This window comes from Phoenix dactylifera, chromosome 6 (assembly GCF_051530095.1).
Source record: "Phoenix dactylifera cultivar Ajwa chromosome 6, Ajwa_hap1_PhDact_Kaust_v1.1, whole genome shotgun sequence".
Classification (NCBI taxonomy): domain Eukaryota; kingdom Viridiplantae; phylum Streptophyta; class Magnoliopsida; order Arecales; family Arecaceae; genus Phoenix; species Phoenix dactylifera.
This window is the reverse complement of record NC_143195.1, coordinates 25,489,405-25,495,000: the sequence shown is the minus strand read 5'-3', so window position 1 is coordinate 25,495,000 and position 5,596 is coordinate 25,489,405. Positions and strand designations below refer to the sequence as shown.

General features: G+C 35.6%; 1 long non-coding RNA gene across 1 annotated transcript in view; it reads right to left on the bottom strand.

Annotated features, from left to right (window-relative positions):
- The window catches only part of LOC148703182 (uncharacterized), a 5,563-nt gene extending 909 nt beyond the window's left edge, over nt 1-4,654 (bottom strand). Inside the window, exons 1-3 of the long non-coding RNA XR_015987923.2 lie at nt 4,464-4,654; nt 3,899-4,100; nt 1-444 (exon numbers count right to left, since the gene is read on the bottom strand). The exon at nt 1-444 is cut by the window's left edge and continues 909 nt beyond it. This is a non-coding gene — a long non-coding RNA (uncharacterized LOC148703182). The remainder of the gene's footprint in view (nt 445-3,898; nt 4,101-4,463) is intronic.
- Between the last annotated feature and the right edge of the window lie 942 nt (nt 4,655-5,596).

The window sequence follows — 5,596 nt, the reverse complement described above, 5'->3', positions numbered from 1 at the left end:
CTCCTGTTTCCTCATAAAATTCAGAGTCAGTAGAGGAAGACTCTGAATGATGTTGCTGTTTATGATTACTCTTTGACTGCCTCCTGTCATCTTTCCAAACTTCAACTTCTGGGTCAGAAGACCATAAAAATTCTGAATGATACTGCTTCTCATGTTTGCATTATGACCGCCTCCAGTTTCCCGAACTTCAGAATCAGAAGACGATGAAGGTTGATGATTAACATGATGTCTCTTGGATTCATTAAGACCTACTGGTGATCAGTGGTTGTGCTTGCTCATAGGTATGGAATGCTTCTTAGATTTGCTTGCCAAGAAGTTGGAAAGCAAAGCAGGGAGTCATCAAATATGTCATCTGCTACTATATGCTAGTTTAAGATCATCTGGTTGGCACCCACCATAGGGAGGGCATAATCCTAGTTTTTGCTTCAATTCCAACTTCAAAGGCTGCAAACAAGAGAACCACACCGTAGATGAGGTGTAGAAGACAAACATGTACATATGTGCAAAGAGACGGAATAAAAATTTAAATGACTTAAACTAGCAAATAGTTATGCCACAACATTATAAAAGCGTTGCTTCTCATGTTGAAGTAAATGATTCATACATGATGAAATGCTGCAATCATAATATGCAGTCCAGCATTTGTCTAACAAACAGCAAACACCTGCATTTAATTAGGAGTAATCTCAAGTTTCATTTATTCACTTGCCGAAGATAGTAGATTAATTTCCATGAAAACAATGCACTGGACAATAATGGCTGCCACAAACTATAAACTACTTCAGTACTTTTAGTCTTAAGAGTTTCCTTTTCCACCAAGTCATTCCTTTTCTATGTTATCTGTATATCTTTCATGCTAGCATATTAGACAACTACTTAAAAGCGAGTAAGCTCAGAACCATCGATTGAGTACACAAGGCATTTGGGATCTAAAGCATGGTTCAACTCTCGCAATACCAAAATGACTTGGTTTTTGTCCACAACCCAGTTTTCCCAATCTCTTAATCACTTTCATGGCAAAGAAAAATTCACAAAGCTAACCACAGAATGCCAGGATCAGCCCCAATGATTATTGTTGGGGCTAACCAATTATGAGATTGTTGGAACAGCAGAAGCAAGAAGCTCTAATATCACTTTATTTGGATATGGATGCAGAGAGGAAGAGAGGATAAACCTTTGGTGGAAACTCCAGAAGAAATGAACATCCCACTAATTAAACTTCTATGGGGCCACCCCTCGGGGGATGCAGCATCTTAAGCAAAAGTTTCTTCCATTTGAGAATCAGTAACAGCTAATTGAAGATATGAACATAGCAAGCTTTGGAAACCTACAGCTCTTCATTTTTTATAGAAGATAAGATACTCTTTTTTTCTTTTGCAATAAAGATCCAATATTTTTAAATGCATACATATTCATGGCCATTTCAGCTGATGTGAAGGGCTTTTGGGACATCTTTGTTCTCTTGCACATAATATTCAGTTGAATAAATACCCTATTCTGAGTCTTTCCCTTTGTGCATGCATACCATTAGTCTTCATACTTCTTGAACTTTGCTTGTTCTTGTGCCTCTTAATCAAAAAATGATTTCATGTTTATTCAACCTGTATCATTGAAAATTTTTCAAATTTTCAATCATTTTGCTTTTGAAGCTTGACCTTTTTCTTGAATTTCTACATTCCCAACATTGCTTCTTCGATCTGCATATCATCCTCTTCCCTTTCAAAATTTTTTTTTTTTTAACTTCATTATATTTTTGTCTCTTTGATTTGTCCATCACTTGCATTTTCAAATTCATAGTTTGTATTTTCTCTTCCACAATTTCTCCAATTTCTTTTAATTTTCTCTCTTTAATTTTTCAGTTTCTTCATTAAATTCATCTTCTTTTTTTTCTTTCTCATCCTTCTCACCAAATTCTACATTATCAAATTTTATTCTTATTCAATTTCATGTTCATCAATATCTTCTTCCAAATGTATATTGTCATCTAAATTGGCTAACCAATGTCCAGTAATGCACAAGGCACATGCTAAGAAGGAGTGAACTTCAGCTTTTCCAACACCCTGTTCGGAGATAGTATATCTTTGACAGCCTTCCATATTTCTTAGGTCATTGCCCTTTGTAAAATCTCATGTGCTTCCTCTTCTTGCTTTACTTGGATATTCTTTGTCATGAAACTCCCAAAAGCTTGAAGATAGGTGCAAGCTCGAATATTCCAATTTTTGCAGTTAGAAAAAAACTAATATTTCTTGTAAGAAAATGATCTCCCTCCTTTCTCTTTTCTCTTTTGTTTTACTCAGCTCACGTTTGTTGACAACATAGCTTTTGATTCTTCAAATCAATCTTGCCGTCATCTTTCCCATGTCCCTGCACTTCAAGCTTCCTTATTCTCAAATAACTCTTCTTTTGTTGTTAACCTTGCTGTATTTTTGTGGTTCTATAAAACTAAGTTGGGATTAAAAAGGCAAGATGCTCTAGTATCACCTTATTTAGATATGGATGTAGAGGGGAGTGAATAAATTGTTTTTATATCTTTTCACTTCACTTCTTGTTGTTCCTTACAAAATGACTCACTACAAGTGTTTATATAGATAACAGTGACTTTCATATCCCTCAAAGTAAATGCATCTCAACATCCCAAAAGATACAATTATCCAACACGAATGCTAAGAATATATATTGATAAAGATTCCACTAATATATATACACACACACAATTAATACTTCTAATTGGTATTAAAGCAAATTTGGTTTAATTTCCAATATGTATGCATTCTTTTCTCAAATTGATATTCTTTCTCCTCTAAGGATCATTAACTTGAATGTCCTATTAAATATTTTAAAAAAGTGTATGGCAGATTTATAATAAGACAAGAACTAGTACACAGTAGAGGTAAAGAAGGCATGAAACCGGATCATAATTAACAAACAATAAACAAGTAAATATGTAGCTTTTTTTCAATTTTCTTCAAGAAGAGTAACAAAGAGTGTTGCAACAGTGGTTTTCACTAAATGGTCAGCTCCTATGTGAGCAGAAACTAGCCAGGCACTCATGATCTCTGGAGACATTTCAGTCAGTCATTCCAGAAGCAGAATATATGAAAACCTCTCACACAACTCGATAAATTTCTGCAGGTTAACCTATTGCCTAGTGATAATAACAACCTAAGTTCATGTCCATGTATAGTTGAAGGGTGCTGATCGGTGCAGGGGCAAATTCCCCCTATAAACATCGAATATGGTACAGAGACATGCTATAGATTTGTTTTTGGACCAGCTTTCAAGTAAACTTCAGAAGGGTCTGGGTCTCTAGCAAGAGATCATTGTTTCAGATAACCCCAAGATTCATCCAACTGGAAAGAATATAAGTGCCTTCCAATAACAAATTAAGGTCTGAGATTTCTTCTACAGGCCATGTTTTTTCATACCATCAGATGATAGCAACATGGATTTTAGATAGAAAAAAAGAAGCATTGGACATTGGACATGCATTATCTTATTCTTGATTAGCAAGAAAGTTGCTTAATTTCTAATATAAAACAATGCAGAAAAGCAATTTTATTTCAAGATACATCATGTTTTGTTTAGTTTGACAACAACTCTAAATACAATGAACAAGACACAATACAGCATTCAAGACTGACTTCATTGATTTTCCCTCAGTTACAACACGCATCACCAAACTCTTGTTTATCAACTATAGACTTGCTATCGGCAATAACTAATGTAAAAAAGAACAAAAAAGAAAATCTTTGAAATTGCAATACATTGCTGGAAATGGATCTCTACAGAATTTTCACTTTAAAGTCATGGTTTTATAATCTTTTAAAAACTCATCAACTATTACAGTGGAAAATTAACAAAAATGCTCACACAAAAAGAAAAATATGGCGATACTTGCCTCACTAGAGTCTGTCTGTGCCATTATAGCTGTTAGTGGATTATCCCTCTTCAGCCGACTCTCTTCATTAGGCATTGTTGAATCTTTCAGAGGGCATTCACAGTCACCACTTTGATGGCCAAAAGTTCCACATCTTACACATCTTACACTGTGAATTTCAACTCCAAATGATTTCATCCTCACAGGCACACCCGTCTCCAGCCTGCAAAAGAGACATCAATGCAAGCACTCCATAAAATGAGATACACAATGTAACTGCCTATACAGTATTTTTTGAATAAAACATACGGCTGATAGATTTTGGTGCACTTTAACACAAGATCGGCTACACACATTTGTCAGACTGTCAAAGAATAAAACCGAAGCATGAATGCAAAATCATGGAATAGCCAACGGCTTTCATGAGCAAACTATCAAACATGTAGTACGAATGTTTAGACAAGTCACCAGAATCCAGAGAACGCTAATAATGCATAGTACAAGAAATCAAACTGTATGATCAAGTGAAATTAGAACTCAAAATCAAGAAAACATTGCTCAGATACATGTGAACTGTGCACTGTACCTTCCATATCGGCTTCTTCCCAAGCCTCATCCCACCCACCGTCACCTCCTCCTCTTCCATCTCTCCTATCTCTCTCTTTCCTCATCCTCTCTCTAGATGGGGAAGGAAAACATGAGATGAGGAAATCTTTCTGGCCTCGGATATTTCACGTTGAGATGAATCGATTCCTTAACCCACCGTTTGGGAGTTTCGGGGAGAAAGGAAAAGAAAGGAAACTTTAATGAGGAGAGAAAAGAAAACAAAGGAACAGAATAGTCTTTTCTCTCATCTGAAAGTTTTAGGAGAAAACAGAAAATACGTTCATTCCTCTTATTTGAAAATTTAGAAATAGTAAAAAACATTTCTATTTAATATTTTTATTAAAATATTTTTATGATAAAAGAGGTATGCTTATAAGTAGAGGTGCAAATGGATCGAATCAGATCGGATTATGAGTGATCCCGATCCAACCTGGATTCTTATTGAGGTCCTAATTTTAGACTCAGACCCAATCTACTAAAAAATCAGATCATATTGGATTGGATCCATGGCTACAAAAGATGCCTTAGGATATATTTATTTTTTTAATTTAGTACTTTTTTAATTTAAAAGTAAAATAGGTATTACAAAAAAATTTATTAAGTTTCAATTTTTTTCTCCAAATACTTCTATAAAGAAAAAGAAAAAAGAATTGAAGCCCAAAATTTTTTTTCTATTTTCTCTTTTTTTTCTCCACTAAAAAAATTTCAAACATCAGAATTTTTAATTTTTTCTTCAATTCTATTTCTACCGCCTCAATTCCAAGTTTTCAACTGAAGCCTTAAACCCTCATTTAGGGGTGGCAAAAAATGACCCGACCCGCCAACCCGACCCGTGTTCGACCCACTATAAACAGGTTTCGGTTTGGCCTAAACGGGTTCGGGTCGTAAACAGGTCGACCTATTTAACCTGTTTAGTAATTGGGTCGGATACGGATTTTAGATGTCTGACCCGTTTAACCCGTATAACCTGTTTAATTTTTGGGCTGATAGATAAGGAAATAAAGACCACAGGCTCACAATCCACGAGGCCTACAGGCTACCGCTCGGCCCAACTCACCGCTCGGCCCAGCTCCCCGCGTCGGTCCAGCTCCCCGCTTCTGCCTAATATCCCGA